The sequence below is a fragment of the Microcebus murinus genome, chromosome X (genome assembly GCF_040939455.1).
Source record: "Microcebus murinus isolate Inina chromosome X, M.murinus_Inina_mat1.0, whole genome shotgun sequence".
NCBI lineage: Eukaryota > Metazoa > Chordata > Mammalia > Primates > Cheirogaleidae > Microcebus > Microcebus murinus.
The window spans coordinates 75,008,599-75,031,183 of record NC_134136.1 but is presented as its reverse complement, the minus strand read 5'-3'; positions in this window follow the sequence as shown (position 1 = coordinate 75,031,183).

Genomic DNA, 22,585 nt, shown 5'->3' with positions numbered 1-22,585 from the left:
TCAGCATAGATTCCCACGCAACTGGAAGCACATGAAAATGATTGGCTGTGAGCAAGCCACATCAGTTTGTACACTAGGGACCTATGGAAGAACACATAGATGCCCATGTTCTACATTCTAATACAAATATGCATCTATGAAAATAGAACAGTAAGTTTGTGGAAAAATACTCTGGGTAAATCATTTCACCTAAAGGTTTAGTTCTGAATCCAGCATCTGGGAAATGACTATCTCTTACCACCAAATAGACATTGTTCTGCTTCAACATAGCTTTGGGGGAGTAACCACTGTTTTAAGGGGTCAGTGCATACAGTTTGGTATAGCTGCTACCAGATGGTGCTTAAGTTCAGAGCAGGCCTGTTGGTACTCTTTCTGGCATGACCCACCCATGGCTTGGTTTTGATTTACCAGGATCCAGTTGTATGTTCTGAAGCACACCCTTTAAAATATATCTAAAATCAGCTAAAATGATAACTATAACTGAAGCACAACTTAAAGCCGCCATAGATCTCAATAACACTCTTCCTTCATGTTTACTTGCCTGGTCCAGAGAAAAACCCTTAACATGATCTCCAGGGACCTATGGACCTGACCTCTACCATCTGCCTATGACTCACTATCAGTCTGCCTGAGCTACTGTAACAAAGTACCACAGACTGGATGGCTTATGCAATGGAAATTTCTTTCTCACGCTTTCGATGGCTTGGAAGTCCAAGATCAAGGTGCAAGCCTACTCAGTGTCTGGTGAGGCCTCTTTTCCTGGCTTGCAGACAGCTACATTCTTGCTATGTCCTCATTGGCACAGAGAGAGGGGGAGTAAAATGGAGGGGAGGAGAATGCACTAGTGTCTCTTCTTATAAGGGCACTAATCCCATCATGAGGGTCATACTCACATGACCTCGTCAAAACCTCATTTCTTTCCAAAGGCCCTACCTCCGAATACCATCTCATTGGGGATTAGGGGTTCAACATTAGACTTTTTGGGGAGAGGGAAACAATTCAATTTCTAGTACTTACCTACCTTTTTTCTTCTTACTCTTTCTATTCTAGCCACACTGAAATTATTTTAATTCCTCAAACAGTAATGTTTTTTTCATGACTTCAGGTTCAGGATTCAGGGTCTTCATATAGACAAACTTATTTGCCTGAAATCTAGCCCAATTTTTCCCTCCTTGCTGCCATTTTCACCTAGCTAATTTATATTTATTGTTTAGGTCTCAGCTCAAGGTCACTATATCAAAGAAGCTTAACTAAACCCCAGATTAGGTGAAATTATTTATTATGTATTTCTATAGCACCCTATATACCTCATCACATGAAACCCATGACAATTGAGATTGCTCATTTAATGTCTATCTCCTAGGCCAGATATTAAATTCAATGATGTCAGGAATCTATCTTGTTTACCATTGTATTTCCAGTGCCTAGCTCGGAGTGTGCACTTAAATATTTGTTGAATGAATGAATGAATTACAGGCAAATTCAGTGATAGAAAATCAAGGTTCCTTTGTCTGGACTCAACAAACAAACCTACTTTAAGATAAACTTGTTCTGGTACCACTACATTAAAAATGGTGAACTGGGATAAGAAATGCAACTAATTTTTAACACAGAAATGAAAAATACATGTATAAATGTCTGCTATTTACTTCAAATAGTCTCTTTGAAAAGATGCCTTTGGATCTTGGGACACATTTTGTCTTTTGAGTGAAAGTTTTTGTTTTGGAAATTATTAAAAGTTATTTAGTATTTAATTCATTTATTGATCCATTTAACAAATTCTATTTTTTCTGAGAAATAAGGTGTGGCTAGTTAACAATGAGACCAGTTTTCTTGTGTGACTCATAAACTGACTCAGAAAGCAATTCCAAAAGTTACATCTTAATGAGAATCATGGAAATTTTATCTTGCCCATTTTTTGAGGTCACTGTACAACCCAGACACGTTGACTGACTTTGTGAAAAAACCAAGCCTCTATTGAAATATTATACATATCACTCAAGTATTTCATGTTTTGAGTTGTGTTTTTGCACAAAAGACATGCCAGGCCCTATGACTATACATCACTACAGGCAGGAGGGATCTAAGGGACAAAGAAGACCTCAGCACTAAGACTTACTTGTTGCTATCCAGCCCTCATCTGTGGCCCTGGATGTTTGATTTTTGTCATCTTCATAAGCCATCTGTGCCTTTCTTGCTAAACTTTCCTCCTGACATCTGCAGGTGGGTAAATCGTGGTGTATGTTTCACCCGGTCTAGACCCCACTAATATGTCCCATTAATTCAATTCTGTTTAATTCACATTTTTTTTTAGCATAATGACAAATTTTTTGCTAAGCACTGAGAGTAAAGAGATTAAAAATATATTAGAAAAACAACAAGGAAGTTACAGGTTATTAGCTGTATAAACACTTAAATAACTACCATAAACTATTCTTAGTAGTGAAGAAATCCATGTACATGCAACGTTCAAAGGAGAGAGACTGCAGAAAGGATTTTCTTCCCCTAAGGGACTTCATATTTCAATGCATGCATGTGCTGTGAAGGAGTGTAACAAGAGTCAGTGGAAGACAAGGTGCCACATCATCCTGAACTAAAGGAGAAGGTAGTTGTCTGAAGCCTTCTGTATCAACTTGGGGTGACAGATTTCTCCTATAGTTCTGATGGTACTCAGGGACTGTATTAGTTTCCTATTACTGCAGTAAAAAATTACCACAAACTTAGTGAATAAAAAAATACATATTTATTCTCTTACAGTTTTGAAGGTCAAAAGTCTAAAATCAAGGTAGCAGCAAGGATGAATTCCTCCTGAAATCTTCAGGAAAGAATCTATTTCCTTGCTCTTTTCAGCTTCTGGAGGCCTCTTGCATTCCTTGGTTGATGACCCCTTCTTCATACCATGCCTACCTCTTGCTTTTGTCATCACATCTCCTACTATGACCTTTTTGCCTCCATTTTTTTTTTTTAAAGACAAACCCTCTCTCTGTAACGCAGGCTAGAGTACAGTGGTGTGATCACAGCTCATTGCAACCTTGAATTCCTTGGTTCTAGCCATCCTCACACCTGGCTAATTTTTAATTATTTTTTTTTAGAGATAGTCTTGCTATGTTGCCCAGGCTGGTCTGGAACTCCTGGCCTCAACTGATCCTCATGCCTTGCCCTCCTAAATTCGTGGGATTATAGGCATGAGTCACTGTGCCCTGTCCTGCCTCCCTCTTATAATGACCCTTGTAATTACATTCGGCTCACGCTGAAACACAGGGTAATCTCTCCATCTCAAGGTCTTTAATCACATCTGCAAAGTCTCTTTTGTCTTATAATGTAGCATTCAGTGTCTGGGGATTACAATGTGGACAACTTTGGGGGCCATTATTTTTCCTAGCTTGGGAACTAAGACAATGAGAAAAGTTTGGGCACATACAGCAACAATAAAAGGTATTTTGATCCTATGCTAATCTTGCTTCAGCTATCAACCAATTGAGTCAAAATCAAATATTTCTTTAGCTTTTCATTTTACTTCAAAATGCTCCACTTCTTTGAAATATGTATCATAAGACTATATTACCCATTATATCCCCTTGTCAATGTCACCTACCCACATTCTGATTATCACCATTACTCTCCCCATTAACTTAAGACTATAGTACCTGATTTACTCTGTTCCTCTCCTCTTTTTTCATTATTTTTGCTTACATGACCTGTCTACCACTCTAGCCCTCCAATTGGGTGACCTTTTTATTGCCACTGGTCATTTCCTTAAGCCCGAATCAACTACTCTTCCCTTGTTTACAATTCTGAAATTCCAATTTCAAGTGTGCCACCCTCTAATTACTTCTAATCCTTTTTACTCACTTACTGTAATACTTGAAGTGATACATTCAATTTACCCATTCTTTCTATTCAACTTTCCCATCCTGACCCCAAGTTTCTACTTACCTACCATTCTATAATTCATTATTATATTTATTCAAGAAATATTAAGCAACTACTATGAGCTAGTCTGACATACAGTGGTGAGGAAAATAAAGGTCTTTCCCCAAAAAACTGGGACCAAGGGTGGAGCAAGATGGCAGAAGAGAAATACCACCAGACAGAGTGTCTTTGCAAAACAGTCAGTTTCTAAAAGAAATTAGAAGTAAGAAGCAAGCAGATGAGCATACATCGGCCAAGGGTAGGAAGGAGGGGTACCGGAGACTACGGGAGACTCCATGGGAGGAGGTTGTGGAGGAGAACTGGAAGTAGAGACCTCCCAAGTAGCCTGGAGACCACCAACAAGGGTAGGTAGAGCGGTTAAATTTCCCCTCCCTTGCATCTCAAACTGCTGGTGAGATCCCCAGTGGGAGGAGAGATCTGTGGACACCAGGCCAGTGAAAGCCACTGCCAGTGAGTGGTAAGTCTGTAGCAGACATGGCACCAGGCTCCCAACTCCCTTGGGGCACCTCCACGTGCACAGACCTGAGCCACATGACAGGTGCCATATTGTTCTATTCTCCCCTTCCCTGACCCTAACCACGGCTGCCGAGAGAGACAATGTAGCCACCAGGCGGAGGCATCATTAGGGAATAGGACCTTCCCTTTTGGGGCCCTTTAGCTGACTGAGGGGTACACAGACAATGAGCTCCCTACCCGCCAGCCCTCCCAGGTGCTGCTGGCCCAGTGACTCCAGGAGAATGGGGCAGACCCTGAGGCTGAGAGACATAGACCCAGCTTGGGCTCCCATGGGTGAATTGGGACTGGCACTCCTCTCCCTGGTGGGGTCAGGGATTGAATACCGGGGCCCAGAGGTCAGACCTGTGGACCAGATCATGTGCACACAGGTCTCGCATTGCCCAGGGCACAGAAGGGATATTTGTTAACAGCCTACTGAGGTGTGTGTGTGTCTTCAGGGGCAGATCAGCATCCTTGACGGCCACCATCCTCCCAAGGCGGGGCTGTACGCCCAGCCCAGGAGGCAACCCTACACAGGGAACCTCCCGGCCCACATCACACACAGGGGAGACCTGGTGGTATGAGGTCTGGCCTCATGGCAGAGGCCCAGGAGAAGCCGTGGAATTGGGAAGGGTGGAAAGGAGTGAGGCCTGCTCCAGACTGTGGGTCTCAGATGGCCCCACCCCCATATGCAGACTTTCTGACTGAGCGGGGCCATTCCAGCCCCTCCCTGAGAGCTTTTCCCAGAAGCAGAAAACAGAACTTTGACCCCTGCTAACAGCATTTGTGGTGCCTGAGGGCAGGCTTAACAAACCCAGCTCTGCTCAGACTCAATCCAAGACCAGCCCTCACTGAGCTGGGGAATAAAAACACAAATGGAAGTCCCAGAACCCCACCTACCACATGAGGCACTGGAGTGCCTCCCCAGGGAAACAAGAGCAGATTACAGGACACAAAAACAACAGTGTAGAATGTTCCTCTGAGCAAGCGCCACCTACTGACAGGGAGGACATTGTGCACACTCTTTTCACAGCACCTACTGACTCATCATACAGGGTATGGTTGAATCTCAACCACAAACACCACCTACTGGCTCAGAGACTAAACAGAGTGTGTCATTACCGAAAGGAAAACCTAAAGGAAAGAAGCAACAACTGACCCAGATGGGAAGAAATCAGTGAAGTAACTCTGGAAATATGAAAACTAAAATGGAAAACACAACCCCAAAGAGGAATACCAGCCCCTTAGAAATGGACACCATACAAAATCAGACCACTAAAATGACAGAAGAAGAATTTCGATCATGGATCATAAGAAAATTCAATGAGTTGCAAGAAAAATTGGATAATTAACAGGAAAAAAAAAAAAAAAAACGCAAAAGGACTCCAGAACCTGGAACAAAAATTCACTAAAGAAATTGATACAATGAAGAAAAATCTGACCAAACCCCTGGAAATGATCAATTCAGGGAACTACAAAACACATTGACAAACCTCAAGAAGAGGGTAGATTACGCAGAAGAAAGAATTTCAGAGATTGAAGATAACACCTACCAATTGAATAAATCAGTCACAGATATAGAGCAGAGAAACAAGAAAAATAGCAAAGCCTACAAGAGATGTGGGATTATGTGAAGACACCTAATGTGAGGGGCATAGGGTTAACAGGAGGGGAATAAGAAAACACTAAAGGGTTAGACAAGCTATTTGAAAATATAATACAGGAAAATTTATCAGGCCTTGGTCAAAATCTCAATATACAAGTTCAAGAAGCTCAGAGGACCCCTGGGAGATTCAATGAAAATAGAAAGAAGTCACAAAATAAAGTCATCAGACTGATAAAAATATCAACTAAAGAGGCCCTTCTAAGAGCTGTAAGGGAAAGAAGCAAGTTACATACAAATGAAAGCCAATCTGAATAATGCCAGACTTCTCTACTGACACTTTACAAGAAAGGAGATACTGGGGCCCCATTCTCACTCTTCTGAAACATAATAATGCTCAGCCTAGAATCTTGTTGCCTGCAAAAATAAGTTTTTTACATGAAGGAGAAACCAAGACATTCTCAGATAAGCAAAGACTGAGGGAATTCACCAAGACAAGACCAGCCCTTCAAGAAGTAATCAAAACAGTGTTACCCATGGATCAGCACAATAAACACTCACGAATGTAAATCTACTCAAAAGCAAAAGATCAGAATCATTGCAGGGGGGCGGAGCAAGATGGCAGACCAATAACACCGCTAGACAGAGGGTCTCTGCAGAAAAGACAGATTCTAGCAGAAACTAGAGGAAAGAAGCAAGAAGACGAGCATACAGCGGACAAGGGCTGGAAGGAGGGGTACATGAGACTTCGGGAGACTCCAAGGGAGGAGGCTGCGGAGGAGAACTGGAGGCTGAGACCACCGGAGCAGCCCGGAGACCAGCGGCAAGGGTAGGTGGATTTGCTGTTTCCCCTCCCCTGCATTCGGGACTGCTGGTGGGCTCCCCAGCAGGTGGAGAGACCTGCGGACACCAGCCCAGAGACCGCCGCCGCCTGCCAACGGTGAGCCTGTAGCAGACGTGGCACCAGGTTCCCAACTTCCTCCAGGCACCTCCGTGTGCACGGACCCGAGCTGCACGGCAGGCGCCATATTGCCTCCTCCTCCCCTCCGCCGACCCTACCCGCGGCTGCCCAGAGAGACAATACAGCCACCAGCCGGAAGCACATCCAGGGAACGGGACCTTCCCGTTTGGGATCCCGCCCGCCCTCCCAGGTGCTGCTGGCACCGTGTTCCCAGGAAAACGGTGCCGACTCAGAGGCTGAGAGACATAGACCCAGCTTGGGCTCCCTGTGGGTGAATTAGGACCGGAAATCCTCTCCCTGGTGGGAATACAGTTTGAACTCTGGGACCCAGAGGTCGGACCTGCAGACCAGATCCCCTGCACCGAGGGCTAGCATTGTCCGGGGCACAGAAGGGTTATACCTGAACAGCCTACTGAGGTCTGTGTGCCTCCAGGGGCGGATCGGCGTCCTAGAGGGCAACCCTCCTCCCAGGAGGAGGCCGTGCGCCCAACCCAGGTGGCGTTCCTGTGCAGGGAACCTCCCCGCCGGCACCACAGTCCGGGGAGGCCTGGTAGCTTGTGGTCTGGCCTGCTGACAGAGGCCCAGGAGTAGCTGCGGAGTTGGGGAGGGTGGAAAGAAGCAAGGCCTGCTGCAGACTGCGGGTCTCAGACAGCCCCACACCCACACACAGACTTTCTGGCTGAGCGGGACCATTCCAGCCCCGCTCTGACAGCTTTCCCTGGAAGCAGAGAACAGAACTTTGACCCCTGCTAAAGGCCTGAGGGCAGGCTTACCCAACCCAGCTCCGCCCAGAACGAGAGCTGATAACAGGACTCAAAATCAACACCATAGCCTGTTCCTCCAAGCAAACGCCACGTACTGACAGGGACGGCATCTTGCACAGATTTTCCATGGCACCCACTGACTCAATATACAGGTAGTGGTCCAATTTCACCCACAGGCACCACCTAACGCCTCAGAAACTAAACAAGGTGTGTGAATACCCAAACAATAACCTAAGGAAAGAAACAATAACTGATCGACATGGGAAGAAATCAGTGAAAGAACTCAGGAAATATGAAGAACCAAACGGAAAACACACCCCCAAGGAGGAGCACCAGCCCCCTAGAAACGGACACCGACCAAAATCAGGCAACCAATATGACAGAAGAGGAATTTCGTATGGGGAACATAAGAACACTCACCCAGCTGCAACAACAACTCAATAACCAACACCAAGAAACCACAAAAAGTCTCCAGGATATGAGAAAAGAAGTAGACACATTGAAGAAAAGTGTAACCGAACTCCTGGAAATGAAGAATCAATTCAAGGAACTACAAAATACAGTGGAAAGTCTCAAGAACAGGGTAGATCAAACAGAAGAAAGAATCTCAGAGCTTGAAGATAACACCCTCCAATTAAATAAATCAGTCACAGAAATAGAGCAGAGAAACAAGAGAAAAGAGCAAAGCCTACAAGAGCTGTGGGATTATGTGAAGAAACCTAATGTGAGGGTCATAGGGTTACAGGAAGGGGAAGAAGACAACACTCAAGGGTTGGACAAGCTGTTTGAAGATATAATAGAGGAAAATTTCCCAGGCCTTGCTCAAAATCTTGATATACAAGTTCAAGAAGCTCAGAGGACCCCTGGGAGATTCAACGCAAACAGGAAGACGTCACGACATGCAGTCATCAGACTGACCAAAGTATCAACTAAAGAGGCCCTTCTAACAGCTGTAAGACAAAAGAAGCAAGTAACATACAAGGGAAAGCCAATTCGAATAACATCAGACTTCTCTAATGAGACTTTACAAGCAAGGAGAGACTGGGGCCTCATTCTCACTCTTTTGAAACAAAACAATGCCCAGCCTAGAATATTATTCCCTGCAAAACTAAGTTCGTATATGAAAGAGAAATAAAAACATTCTCAGACAAGCAAAGGCTCAGAGAATTCACCAAGACAAGACCAGCCCTACAAGAAGTACTTAAAACAGCGTTATGCACGGAACATCATAATAATAACCCACGAATACAAAAACAACAAAAACCCAAATATATTAAAGGCCAGATATTACAATGGCTCAAGACAGAAATCATAGCAACAACATCCAACCCAACAGAATGATCATTAATCTACCTTACCTATCAGTTCTCTCAAAAAATGTGAATGGCTTAAACTCTCCACTCAAGAGACATAGGCTGGCTGAATGGATAAGAAAATACAGGCCAAGTCTATGCTGTCTTCAGGAAACACATCTAACCTGCAAGGATGCATATAGACTAAAAATAAAAGGGTGGACATCAATATTCCAAGCAAATAGAAGCCAAAAGTAGGCTGGTGTGGCAGATCTAATATCAGACGATTTAGTTTTTAAACCAACACAAGTAGTAAAAGACAAAGAGGGTCTTTATATAATGGTGAAGGGCACAGTTCAACAAGAAGGGATAACAATTTTAAATATATATGCACCCAACTTAGGTGCAACAAGTTTCATAAAGCAAACCTTACTGGAGCTAAGCAAATGGATTAATAGCAACTCCATAATCACCGGAGATTTCAACACCCCACTGACGCACAAGACAAATCCTCCAAACAGAAAATTAATAAAGAAATAATGGACTTAAACAAAACTCTAGAACAATTGGGTCTGACAGACATCTACAGAACATTCTACCCAAAATCCACTGAATAATCGTTTTTCTCATCAGTTCACGGGACATTCTCTAAGATTGACCATATCCTAGGACACAAAGAAAATCTCAAGAAATTTAAAAAAATAGAAATCATACCATGTACCTTCTCAGATCCCAGTGGAATAAAACTAGAAATCAACCCTAACATAAATACATTTCTACACAAAAACGTGGAAATTAAACAACCTCCTACTAAATGATTACTTTGTAAATGAAGAAATCAAGACGGAAATAAAAAAGTTCTATGAAGAAAACGACAATGGAGAGACAAGTTATCAACTCCTCTGGGACACAGCTAAAGCAGTTCTGAGAGGAAAGTTTATCTCCATAAATGCCTATAACCAAAAGACCAGAAGATCACAAATAGACAATCTAATGAAACAACTCAAAGAGCTGGAAAAAGAAGAACAGACCAACCCCAAACCCAGCAAAAGAAGTGAAATCAACAAGATCAAATCAGAACTAAACGAAATTGAAAACAGGAAAGCTATTCAGGATATTAATAAAACGAAAAGTTGGTTCTTTGAAAAAATAAACAAAATTGAAACACCATTGGCTAAGCTAACGAAAAGCAGAAAGAGACATCTCTAATAAGCTCCATCAGGAATAAAAAAGGAGATATCACAACTGATCCCAAAGAGATACAAGATACAATTTATGAATACTACAAAAACCTTTATGCACACAAACTGGAAAATGTGGAGGAAATGGACAAATTTCTAGAAACACAGCCTCCCTAGGCTCAACCAAGAAGAAATAGATTCCCTGAACAGACCAATCTCAACAGCTGAAATAGAAACAGCAATTAAAAATCTCCCTAAAAAGAAAAGTCCCAGTCCAGATGGCTTCACACCTGAATTTTACCATACTTACAAAGAAGAACTAGTTCCTGTCTTGCAGAAACTATTCCACAACATCGAGCAGAACGGAAACCTTCCCGAAACCTTTTCTGAAGCGAATATTACTCTGATACCAAAACCAGGAAAGGATGCAACAAAAAACGAAAACTACAGACCAATATCCCTAATGAATATAGATGCAAAAATTTTCAAAAAAATCTTAGCTAACCGAATCCAGACGCTTATCAAAAAAATAATCCACCACGACCAAGTGGGCTTCATCCCAGGGATGCAGGGATGGTTCAACAGACGTAAATCTATAAATGCAATTCACCACATAAACAGAAGCAAAAACAAAGACCACATGATTCTTTCAATAGATGCAGAAAAAGCTTTTGACAAAATTCAACACCCTTTCATGATACGAACACTTAAGAAAATAGGCATAGAAGGGACATACCTAAAAATGATACAAGCCATATATGACAGACCCATAGCCAACATCATACTGAATGGCGAAAGATTGAAATCATTCCCACTTAGAACTGGAACCAGACAAGGCTGCCCACTATCTCCACTTCTGTTCAACATAGTGCTGGAAGTCTTGGCTACAGCAATCAGACAGGAAAATGGAATCAAAGGTATCCAAATAGGGGCAGAAGAGATCAAACTTTCGCTGTTTGCTGATGATATTATATTGTATCTAGAAAACCCCAAGGATTCAAGTAAGAAACTCCTGGAACTGTTCGATGAATTTAGTAAAGTCTCAGGATACAAAATCAATACACAGAAATCAGAGGCATTCATATACGCCAACAACAATCTAATTGAGAACCAAATCAAAGACTCAATTCCCTTCACAATAGCAACAAAGAAATTAATGTACCTAGGAATATATTTAACCAAAGAGGTAGAATACCTCTACAGGGAGAACTATGAAACACTGAGGAAGGAAATAGCAGAGGATGTAAACAGATGGAAATCCATACCATGCTCGTGGATCGGCAGACTCAATATCATCAAAATGTCTATACTACCCAAACTGATCTACAGATTCAATGCAATACCTATTAAAATCCCATCAACATTCTTCACAGATATAGAAAAAACAATTTTACGCTTCGTATGGAACCAAAGAAGACCCCGAATATCAAGAGCAATTCTAGGCAACAAAAACAAAATGGGAGGCATTAATATGCCAGATATCAAACTATACTACAAAGCTGTAGTAATTAAAACAATATGGTATTGGCACAAAAACAGGAATATGGACCAGTGGAACAGATGTGAGAATCCTGATATAAAACCATCCTCATATAGCCATCTCATCTTTGACAAAGCAGACAAAAACATACGCTGGGGAAAAGAATCTCTCTTCAATAAATGGTGCTGGGAAAACTGGATAGCCACCTGTAGAATGCTAAAACAGAACCCACACCTTTCACCTCTCACAAAAACCAACTCACGCTGGATAACAGACTTAAACCTAAGATATGAAACTATTAGAACTCTAGAGGAAAAAGTTGGAAACACTCTCCTAGACATCGGCCTGGGCAAAGAGTTTATGAAGAAGTCCCCAGAGGCAATCACAGCAGCAACAAAAATAAATAAATGGGACATGATCAAACTACAAAGCTTCTGCACAGCCAAAGAAATAGTCATGAAAGTAAACAGACAACCTACAGAATGGGAGAAAATTTTTGCATCCTATGCATCCGATAAGGGACTGATAACTAGAATATACTTAGAACTCACGAAAATTAGGAAGAAAAAATCAAATAACCCCATTAAAAAGTGGGCAGAGGACTTGAACAGAAATTTTTCTAAAGAAGACAGAAGAATGGCCAACAAACATATGAAGAAATGCTCAACATCTCTAATCATCAGGGAAATGCATATCAAAACCACAATGTGATATCACTTAACCCCAGTGAGAATGGCCTTTATCAAAAAATCTCCAAACAATAAATGCTGGCGTGGTTACGGAGAGAGAGGAACACTCCTACACTGTTGGTGGGACTGCAAACTAGTTCAACCTCTGTGGAAAGCAATATGGAGATACCTTAAAGCAATACAAGTGAATCTACCATTTGATCCAGCAATCCCATTGCTGGGCATCTACCCAAATGATCCAATGACACTCTACAAAAAAGACACCTGCACTCGAATGTTTATAGCAGCACAATTCATAATTGCAAGGCTGTGGAAACAGCCCAAGTGCCCATCAATCCAAGAATGGATTAATAAAATGTGGTGTATGTATACCATGGAGTACTATTCAGCTCTAAGAAACAACGGTGATATAGCACATGTTATATTTTCCTGGTTAGAGCTGGAACCCATACTACTAAGTGAAGTATCCCAAGAATGGAAAAACAAGCACCAGATATATTCTCCAGCAAACTGGTATTAACTGAGTAGCACCTAAGTGGACACATAGGTACTACAGTAATAGGGTATTGGGCAGGTGGGAGGGGGGAGGGGGGCGGGTATATACATACACAATGAGTGAGATGTGCACCATCTGGGGGATGGTCATGATGGAGACTCAGATCTTTGGGGGGAGGGGGGGAAATGGGCATTTATTGAAACCTTAAAATCTGTACCCCCATAATATGCCAAAATAAAAATAATTAAGAAAAAAAAAAGTCTATCTTGATAGACTTTTTTTCTGTAATTTGAGTGTTTGCATAATTAGAAACTTCCCTCATGTGACATAGTTTCCATTTATAGAAAAGAATGTTAAAAATGCTAGCCAAAATTTTAGGACAAATTGTTCTCAAATGTATGATGCATTTGATGAACAGGTACGTTAGATTAATCTGATTGAAGCAGCAAAGAGTAGATTTATGATATTGCAGAGCAGAAAGTATGGTTGATGGTTTAAAAATCCAAATAACATATCTGAAATTCCCAGACTTCACTCCCTTGTTGTGACCTTGATGAGGATGGACTACAGTGAGGTTTGGGGACTATAGTCGCCCAGGCCATTTCCTCCTGACTTCCCCTTTTCCTTTGTCATATGAGAACAGACTACAAGGCCCCTTCATATTTTTGCTTTTTCAGTGAAACACCACCCTCTTCTTCCCCAGGATTTCCTGCAGCTTACTGACATTGTAGAGACTTTACACAATTAGAATTTCTATCATCTTTTGCTTCTATGTAATCTAAGGAATACTTCACCTTCTGGCTTTCATGCATAGTTTTTCTTCTACCCTTCAGATTATTCATTCTCTACGTCCCTTTTCTTCTTCCTGATCTATAAGCTTTGAAATACTCAGGGTCTCCTTTTTTTAATCTATATACTTAAGGTGATCTTAACTACAACTATGACATCTTATATACTTATATGTAAAAGACTCACAAATGAGAAGGCATGGAAAGAGGAGAGAGAGGAGGAGTAGGAGGAGAGTGGTTAAACAACACTTATGTAATATTTAATAATAACACATGGAATTATCCCATTTTGTCAGGCACTAGGCTAAGAGCTTTCACTATATTCTCTAACTAAATTATCACAGCATTTGTGGACTGTGCCATATTATATTAATACTATACTAGCCTGTATTTGGACTTCTCTCTTCTAGCCTTTCAATTTCTATTAGATCCTAACCCCTCTCAAAGACATTGCTTCAGCAGTTCTCAATGATTACATTAGCAATTTTGATCCAAATGGGTTATTTGGATCACAACAAATCACAACAAATATGTTGTGATTTCTTCAATCTTAAAAACTGAACCCTCTCTCCACACATCCTTTCTACTACTACCTCATTACTTTGTTCTCTTTCAGCAAACATCTTGAAAGAGTAGTTTGCATTTGCTCTGTCTAATATCTTGCCTCCCTTTCTCTCTTGAACCCACTTCAGTCAGGCTTTCACCCTCACTATTTTGCTAAAACTATTCCTTTCATGGTCAAGAATAAAACCCACATTGCTAAATCCATCAATTATCAGCCTTCATTTTAAACTATAAGTATTTAATAGCTGTTGATGAAGCCTATTACTTCCTCTTTCTTGTAACACTTCCTTGACTTGTCTTTAAGTATTCCTCTGGTTTTCCTCCTATCTCCCTGGCTGCATCATCTCAACCTCCTTTGATGATTACTCTCCCTCTTCATGAATTCTAAAAGTTGTAGTGCCCCAGGGATCACTTCAGTTCTTAGACATCTGTCTCCATCCACACTCACTCATTTTATTAGTGTATTAGTTTTATAGGGCTGCTGTAGCAAAGTGTCACAGTTCTAAAGGCTGGAAATCTGAGATCAAGGCTTTGACTGGGTTGGTTCCTTCTAACAACCGTGAGGGAAGTTTCCTTGGTTTATAATTGGCTGTTTTCGTGGTCACATAGCATTATCCCTGTATATGTGTCTGTGTGTCTGTGTGTGTGTGTGTGTGTCCAAATTTCCCCTTTTTATAAGGACGTCAGTCATATTGAAATAGGGCCAACCTAATACCTCATTTTAAGTTGATTACCTCTATAAAGACCCTGCCTCCAAATACTCTGAGGTACTAGAGGTTAAGACTTCAGCATGTAAATGTTGAGTGGGACACAACTGGACTCATAATATTTGGTTTCATTAAATAACTTGGCATTGAATACCATCCATATGCTGATGGATATCCAAATTATGTCTGTAGCCTGGGCCCCTGCCATAAATTCCAGCTGCCTATTCTATGATTCCTCTTGGATATCTAATAAACATCTTAGATTTAATATGCCCATAACAAACTCCTGATCTCTGTACCTCTCCCTTCAGAAAAACTCCTGCTCCTCCTGAGCCTTCCTCATTTTAATAAATGAAAACTTCATCCTTCCAGTTTCTTAGGCCAAAAATATTGGTATCATCCTTAACTCTTGTCTTTTTCTCATACTCAGCATCTAATCTGTCAGCAAACATGGTCTGTTCCCAATTCAATATTTATTTGGAATCTGATTACTCTCCACTATATCCTTTGCTACCAACCTGATCTGAGTTGCCATCTTCTTCTACCTAAAGATTTGAAGATAGTCTTTTGACAGATCTCCTGTGCTTCATCCCTTGCCACTATGGTATATTCTAATCACAGAAACCAGGAAGATTTTTGAAAATGTAAGTTATATCATATCAGTTTCATGCTTTGAACCCTTCATTGGCTTCCCTTATAATGGTCTACCAGATCCTTCATAATACTGGACTCCAGTTAGTTTTCTGACCTTATGGCCTATCAGACTTCTACCTCTTCACTCTCCTCTCTCCTCTAGTTACACAGGTCTCCTTGCTGTTTTTCTCACATTAAGGCCTTTGCACTAGTCCTTGCCTATGCCTGGAATGTTCTCCTCACAGTTGATAGTGTAGTTTAATCTATTATCTCCTTTAAATCTTTGCTCAAATGTCATTTTCACAATAAGGCCTTGCTTGATATCTCTGATTAAAATTCTAAACCCCTTTCTACCTCCCCAGCACTTTTTGTACCCATGCCCTGCTTTTGTCCATAGCATTCATCACCACCTGGTAAACTATATGGTTCACTTTTTTATTGTTTGTTTCTATCCACAAAAACATCACATGCCCGTTTTCTTAGAGATGTATAGGTACATAGTTCCTGCTTGATTTGAAGGATCATTAGGGGGCTCCCTCACTTTTTCAATTAACAGTCATTGCATTCCTTTTTCTGTACCAGACCTTGTGCTAAATAGTAGGGACACAAAGATCTTTGTCCTTGCCCTTGAGGAAATCACAGTCTAATCAGGGAAAAAGACAGAAGTCCCTGTATTCCCAGAATGGGAGTGACGCATGGCCCTGTGAGAGACAGATACCACTGATCTAGGGACTGTCCATAACAAACTGGGAAGTAATCACTTACCAAGTCAAACCCAAAGGGCTCCTCTGGCTTTACAATTTTCCTGTGTCTATAAAAATAACAAATGCTCATCTCTACAGTGTCTCTGATTTATATGCTTATGAAGTTATGTCTATGATTATTTATGCAAATTAAATTAATTGCAAACTTCATCAGAGTCTTTATTTAGTGTTTGGGACTAGGACTCTGTGCTACTATATGAGCCCCTCATTTTCCAAAGGAGTCAGGTCTAATTTCAAATGCAGGAGGATAACTGCTATTTAAGGAACCCTGCTCTGAGTTTGTTTTTTTTTTTTTTAATAGAGTCTTTTTATTTCAAAGTGAATAATCTCCCCCAATTTATATTTTGTATGATTTGAAAAAGTCTGATGCATGCACTCATGATACATAGGAATTTGAGTTTGTACATGATATAGTTGAAAGAACCCTGGATTGAGTCTTTGAGCACAGCAACTGATTATTTCTGTGATTTTGAACAAATAACTGATTAATTCTGTGACTTTGGACAAAGTTTCTTTTTATGTTTTTGTTTTTCTTAATTTTTCTGGTATCTCAATATTCCCCTTTTCTAAGCAAATGTCTGCACTTCCTATTCCATAAAGTCGCTTGCCATTCATAGGATCTGTGACTTTTAGTCACTTTAGTATCCTTGCTTTTTCAACAACTTGATTGACCTCTTCCTACATCCTTGATTAAGAGCGAATTCTTACTGAACCCCATGAGTACAGAATCTAATTTCTGCCCTATGGAAGCCAAACACCTAATAATATCTGAGACAGATTTTGTTCTTTGCTTTTTTTTTTTAGTTACATCTCCTGCAAGATTTTAGGAGTTGTTCACCTGATTGAGCTTTTTTACTCTTCTTTTTTTTCAAAAGGATATTTATCAGGAATATAAATGAATGATAATATATATTTTGATACATTTAAAGCATTTACTTATCCCCTCTTAAAACCTATGGGAAGTAGATAATATTTTGTAAAAATGGAAGCTGAGATTCAGAAAAAGTATGTGTGTGCATGTGTGTGTATGTGTATATATATATATATATATATATATATATATATATATTTTTTTTTTTTTTTTAAACTCAACAGACACTTATCACTTCCTATGCTCCAGGCACAGCTCCAAGTACTTACAAATATCAACTCTTTTAATCCTCATTTAACCTCATGAGGACAGTAAGGCAGGGAGGATCTAAGTAGCTTGCCCAAGGTTATAGAACTCTTAATTGGCAGAGCTTGCACTTGGACCCAGGGAATCTAGCTCAGGATCCATGCTCTCTTACCCCATACACTAAACTAAGCTTCCTTAGTTCCTAAGGAAGTTCCTAAGTTCCTAAGTGCCTAAGTTCACATAGCCTGTCCATTGGGGCCTGGATATGTATCTTTCCTTAAGGCTCTGTCAATTTGCATACCTAAGTGAATCCATACCCACATACATGTCCCCGGACTCCACATATAATATACATGTGTTTTTCTGTGTCATCAAATGGCATGATATCTCTGCCTTTGGCAGTTCCTAATGGGAAGACAAATTCTGTTTCTTAGTGATAGCCTTGCGAATTAATATTGTCTTAGTTAATGTTTTTTTAGATCCTGCTAGTTCCAATGGATTTTAAAAATAGTTTTCCTTGATTTTTTCACCTATAAAATAGTGAAGCTGAGAAAACTCAAATCCTAATAAACTGTGAATGTCTTTAAGAACCCTTATGGTTTCTAGATAATTCTGCTTTGCAAATAAATTGACACCCATTATAGGGGAAATTGATAAATAAAAAATAAATTAGATGTCTACTATGGAATATTACTTAATTGTCACAAGAAATGAACTAGGTTATGTATGGAAACATGGATGGATATTTTAAAAACACAGTATTAAACAGAAGAAAGCGACAGTGTGTTCTCTATAGAGTAATATCATTTATATATTTAAAATACACAAACACAAAATGTCAATGTATAATTACAAATATACATATATGTCCAAGGACATATATAAAAATATTGAAGTGAATGTGTATGAAGGATGAGAGTATGAATAGGCAGTGAAGGGCAAAACTGGTAATCAAGTAGCACAAAGGAGATAACTTTTAACTCTTGACAGTGTGCTAGGTGGCATATTGTGATGGGAAGAACACTGGCTCCAAATCCCATTCTTAAACCCATTAGTTTTATGTCATTGGGCAGGATTATTAATGTAACCATGTCTTAGTCTCTCTATAGTATAAAAGTCTTCTCATAAGGATTAATTAAGGATAGATAGATAGATAGAGATATAGATGTACTGATGGAAAACACCTGTCTGGCCCCAGGCCCTTATCTTATAATTTAATTCTCAGCCTCTTTTCAATATTGTATTTGCTATAATTATTTTGTACTTGCTCATATGGAAGCCACAGCCCTGATGCCCTTTCTTATCGATACCAGTAACTGACCTTCCAAACCACATGCACATCTGACAGGCTGCAAGCCTTAAAGCATCTTAATAATTAAATTTTTAATTTCATTATGAAGGGAACATTTTTTTCAGGGAGGTATTTTATTTTTATTTTTTTATATTTTATTTCGGCATATTATGGAGGTACAAATTTTAAGGTTTCAAAAAATGCCCTTTCCCCCCCTCCCCTTCAGGGAGGTATTTTAAAACAAACGTTTATATAGCAATTTGTGCTTTACAAAGCATTTTTACATCTATTGTTTCATTGAATCCATGTATTAATTTCCAAAGAAGTTGCCAGTATCTTCAGTTTAATGAGAAGAAGACTGACACTTATAGAGACTAAGGAACATATCTAGCAACATGCAGCTTATAAGTGTCAGGCCCAGAATGAGAATCTAGGTCTTCCTACTTGCAGTCCCAGGCATTTCCCATAACAGCATGCTACATCTCTTTTAAGTAACCCTCACTATTTGTTAATGCAGAATATAGTCCCTTCAATTTCACCAGTCACAACTAGGTCATGCTCGGATGGTAAGGTAATATGATAAATTCTGCTCATGACTCAAAATGTATGATTGTGAAATGCAGGTCATTTCTGCAGGGTCTTGGATAGACCTCATTAAGCATTAGTAGAGCTACTCTTATGATTGAGGATATGTTGGAACTGACAACCCACATAGGTTCTCTGGGGCCTCCATTTTCTGACCTACAGAATGAGGAAGCTTGACTAGCTTATCTCTAAGGAACTTTCCAGCTCTAATGCTCTTTGGTTAGTCAGATCCAGGAAAATAACAAAGAGGAACTTAAAGTACACTCAGGAGTTGGGAGCTGAAGCTATTATTTTAGTAACTTCCAAGGGAGTGATTATGTGAAAGTGGTACTTCTTTTGGAATAATTTATATTAGAAACACACTTGAAGTTAGTACAATCCTATTAAAAGCTGTTAATGGAATTATTATTCTGATAATAAGCTGTTATTACATTCTTAGAATTAATGATATTCATTGTAACAGAGGATTAATGTGATAGTAAAATTTAAGCTCTGACTCTGAGTGTAAGGGCCATTTTAAGGTGATAAAAATACAATGATTAAGAAGAACATGATAAGAAATGATTTATTTTTGTAATGGAGGAAAACATGCTGTGTGTTATTTTCAAAACACTGAGAAAAAATTTTCTCACTAATCAAAACCTTTAATAAGCAATCTAAACTCAATGAACTAGAATCTAGGCTTTTATAATCAGTTATTTGATTAAATCAATTGAATTGTAATTGGTTATTTTTACAACTTGTTTAAGTTTTGCTGTATTCTCTATTCATCACTATTTTACCATTTGTAGCTGAAGTACCAAGTTTGAAGTATGGTATTATTTCATTAAAACTCTAATATCGGGTTTTTATTAATGCCTCAAATGTTCTCTTGCACATTATGAACATCTCTTCACTGTTGGATATTGCTGCTCTGGCCATTATGACAACCCTACCTAGTCACACATGACTTTTACTGAAGTGCTGTTTCATGGGATGTGGTATCCATTGATAACATGTTGAGGGTGGTTTGGTGAGGGTAATGGGAGGTGAAGAAGTTTCGTGGTGTTTTACAGGCCATACCACTCTCTCATCACCTCTTTAATTAGGATGGAAAGAGTCCATTTAATTCTGTACCACAAAAATTATTTATTAAGTTGATAAATACCCATTATGCTTCTAAAAAATCTATTATAATAATACTATTTAACTATTAGATCATTCATATTTTGCAAAGGGATTTAATGAACTTTATCTCATTGCATCTTCATAAGAACCCTACAAAATAGGAAGGGGATACATTATTTGCCCCATTTTACAGATGTAGAAACTAAGGCTCAGAACTAAGAACACATTGCTAGAAAGTGACAGCATCCCTGTTTGCCTGCTGTAAGACCCACAATCATTCCACTGTACTACGTTGCCCTTCCATTAGCAGAGGAAAATTGTGAGTTTGGGGAATATCCATTCATTAATCCCTTTCTTATCAATATTAAATGAACTGACACAAGGGTTTTCCAAATAGGTTCACTTTACACTTAGCTCTCCTTTTAAAAAAGTTCACAAGGTTATTTAACTTTTTAATGTTGTGTGGCATTTTAGTTTTATAAGAATGGCCTCAACCTCATTTAAAGACTCCTGAGCTAATTCATAGACTAATTACTAGCTGTGGATGTTCTCTCTGAGCTGAGGGTCTTCCCAGTATGATGAATGTTCATCCCTACTAGGTTGAATGGATTCTAAATGAAGTGATTAATTTAAAAAATCAATTAGTGTGGAGAGCAAATGTTTTACTCACAACAACCTCCAGTTTAAAGTAGTCCCCTTCATACAGAGGTGTTTATGTGGCAAAGTGAGCAGGCAGGAACCTAAGCCAGGTAAACAACCCCTGGGGCATACTGACTATTTTTTGCCCAGGAGTGGGAGGGCATTTTCTCCAAGCCAACAGCTTTTCTTCCCCTGGCTGGCTAAGTAATGAATGTCCTTGACTTTTTCCTTCAGGTTTCCCATGATCTTATTCTGATACGAAACATGTATTACACTGAGTACCTTTCTGTCTTGTTCTCCCTTTCTAAGTTTAAGGATAAGAAAGTGTAGATCATCAATGGAGACACACTTATCTCTACACTGAAACTTGTCGAAATTTCTAAACTTAAGCTGAGGACATTTTAGAAATGAACAAAATATCAAATTCAATGACATAGTGGTAATTAACTTGGATTTATTTTCTTCTTTTGACCTTAACTCATATTTTTGAAAGCTAATTGATAGCTGTAGTTAAATTAACCAAATTGCTCTAGTGGAACTAGTGAATCTTACATTAACAGACTTGGTTGATGGAGAGGGAGGTTAATGGAAGATATACCTTTGTCCTCCATTGTTAGAGAGACCCAAAGTCCTGGTTTGCTCTGTATAGTCCTGTTTTGATGCTTGCTAATGATCAAGTCTGTTTATTAATAATGCCTCTTTTTATCCTCAAAATTATCCTGGTTTAGGTGGTTAATTATATGACTGCCCTATTTATTACTTCTGTTTTACCTGGCTATAACTTCAAACAGACAGTGATACCATGACTTCTCAAATAGGCTATAATGATTTTTATATCCCCTGTTTTCTGAAAGCCTCAAGCAGATATACTGACCAAAAAGAGATATAAATATGCAGTAATCTTTATTATGAGTGAATATTGTATTAGTTTGCCAGGATTGCCTAACAAAGTACCACAGACTAGGTGGCTCAAATAACAGAAATTTATTGTGTCACGATTCTTTAGAGTACAAGTTTGAAACAATGTGTGCCAGCAGGGTTGGTCTATTTCTGAGAGCTATAAGGGAAGAATCTGTTTGAAGCTTCTCTCCTTGACTTGTAGATGGCTGTCTTCTCCCTATGTGTTCACATAACATTTTCCAAAAATTAGTTCTCCCTGTTTACAAATTTCCTTTTTATATAAGGATGCCAATCATATTTTATTAGGGCCACCCTGTTGACTTTATTTTAACCTGATCACCTCTGTAAAGACCATTAAGATCACTGGGCATCACAAATGAATTTCAGGGGAGTCAATTCAAACCATAACAATTGTTAATTATTTATAAAACACATACCATGTACCAGGAAAACATTTTAAAAGGTCCATCCCATTTAAATTTAGGTACACACTTATAAGTAGGTACCATCACATCCCCATTTTACAGATGAGGGAATAATAACTCATTAAACGTGACTTACCCCAAAACATACAGCTACCAAGTTGGGACCCCTAG